The sequence below is a fragment of the Bos mutus genome, chromosome X (assembly GCF_027580195.1).
Source record: "Bos mutus isolate GX-2022 chromosome X, NWIPB_WYAK_1.1, whole genome shotgun sequence".
Lineage (NCBI taxonomy): Eukaryota > Metazoa > Chordata > Mammalia > Artiodactyla > Bovidae > Bos > Bos mutus.
Window position 1 is genome coordinate 9693281 of NC_091646.1, and position 2182 is coordinate 9695462.

At 58.9% G+C, this 2182-nt stretch overlaps 1 pseudogene; it reads left to right on the forward strand.

The window, feature by feature from the left end:
• The first annotated feature begins 340 nt into the window (after positions 1–340).
• LOC102264541 (protein EOLA1-like) lies at positions 341–1586 on the forward strand (annotated as a pseudogene).
• The last annotated feature ends 596 nt before the right edge of the window (positions 1587–2182 follow it).

Genomic DNA, 2182 nt, shown 5'->3' on the forward strand with positions numbered 1-2182 from the left:
CAGTGCTCCAAGGGTGTTGAGACTCTCTGTCTTGGAACTCACCTTGTACCTCTCTTCTGCTGTCCTGCCCTCCTTCCTGACCTCCCCACAGACTGCATGTGATGACCAGGTCCTCTGGGTCACCACCCCCTGTCAGCAGACCACGTGGTGATGGATGGAAAGAGCCAGCCCTCTGTGACCCTCCTCTCTGTGTCAGCAGGCTTGGCTGTTGCTTGGGCACGTGAGGCTGAGGTCCCGCCTAGGGCTGTGAGCTTGGAGGCCTCTGTGTCACGCTCTTGGTCTTTGTGGTTCTGTGTTCTGCAGCCACGTGAGGCCGTGGGAGCCCTGGGAGCCCTGGGAGATGAAGTTCGGCTGTCTGTCCTTCCGACAGCCTTATGCAGAATTAGTCTTAAGTGGTGTCAAGACCCTGGAAACTCGGTGCCGGCCTATGCTATGCAGACCAAGCAATGTACCCTGGCCGTCCACATCAGGCACCTGCAGTGAGAGGACATGTCCTGGCGGGAGCTGTTGGAGCAGAGGCTGGGGATGAGCCCCACCTGGATCCGAGCCTTGCTGCGGGATGGGGACCAGTTCAGCTGCAGAGTGACCATGGGCAAGTGAGGATCGTGGGGCAAGAGCCCTTCCCCGTGCTGCCTAGACAGCCCCCGGCACTTCCCTGGATCTCAGCTGGGTTGTGCTCATTTGTTTTCTGTTGAACCAGTTTGTGGGGGTGGGGTGGGCTAGGGTTTCTTCAGAGGGGCAGCAAGGGTACGTGGCCTGGGAGATGGTGGCACAAGTTGCCTGACCACCACTCTGGGCCTCAGTCCCGGTTATGCTCTGAGGCAAAGGTGGGTCCAGGTCTGCACGTGGCACTTGTCTGTGTGTGTGTGTGTGTCGTGTGTCCATGGGTGTGTGTGTGTGCCCGGCAGAGACCATGAGAGGCAGCACGACACCCAGCCTGGGTTCCCCAACCCCACTACCTGCAGCTGGGCCTGAGCAAGTCCCCTGACTCCCCAGGGGTGAGGCCCCACAGCAGCACCTCTCTGCTGGTGAGTCGACTGGGGACCTGATGCCCACAGGCTCCCCACTGGGGCCCTCCTACTCTGTCCCTGCAGCCTGCAGTGGGCAGCCTGAGAGCTGCCCGTGGCCTGGTGGGTTCGTGGAGCACCAGGCCTCTCCCTTTCATTTCGCTCCGTCCCTCGATTGGCCTTGTCCCGAATTCCCTTTGCTGAGGTGAGCCCATCTGAAAGGCTCAGACAGAGGACCCAGTTCACCCCGGGTCCCCTCTGTGATACGGTCTTAGTCTCTAGCAGGAATGACTTTGAATCACCTTGCTCTCCTTCTGTGTCCTGTCTTTGCACACAGGTCTTATGGACGCTGGGGACACTTTGCTGTGCCCATAAAACCTAGGACCCATTGAGGTGGAGGAGCTGGAGAATCAAGCCCTGCTACCCAACCTGCAACAGAAGTACCTGACTGTGCTCGCCGACCCCCGCTGGCTGCTGCAGCCTGTCCCGGGGAGGGCCGGGAAAGACATCTTCCAGGTAGATACCCTCAAGCACCTGATCCCCCTTTGTGGGGGAGGCCTGTCCAGGCTGGGCTGTTGAGGGGAGGGTGACAGAGAGACCAGCTCATGGTGACACCATCCAGTCACAGCTGTGCCCTGTACGTGCCGGTCTGGTTTGGTCTGATTCGGCCCCGCCCTGGGGTGTGCTGCCCACTTAGTGGGGGTTCGGGGTCTGGTACTCCTCTCATGTGGTTTTGCTCTGGACTCAGCGAGAGTCTCTAGGACTTTGACCTTTATGAAAAGATGGCATCGCCACTCGTTTTGGCCCTGCTGGGTCTGGGTGCTTGAGAAAAATGTGTTGTTAGGAAACCGGTTAGTGTTTTTCCCTCTGTGTTCTGGTCCAAACTCCCTGTTTTGGAAGTGTCCAGAGGGTGATGGGGGAGCCCGGGGGCTGGGCTGAGCATCGGCAGGCAGAGAGGCCCGCAGGCCCAGAAACAGACAGCAGTCTGTCCTTGCAGGTGACCCTTGTCCTGCTGTAAAGTGTCCCTTGGCTCACAAAGCATGTGTGTTGGACATGGTGCCTGGTGGCCGCACGTCCAAAGACAGGCTCCTAAATACAGTTGTGAGGGCAGAGCGACAAGGGCTGGTGTTCACCTTGTGGAAACTTTGTACCTGTCTTTGGGTTTGGGGTCATGT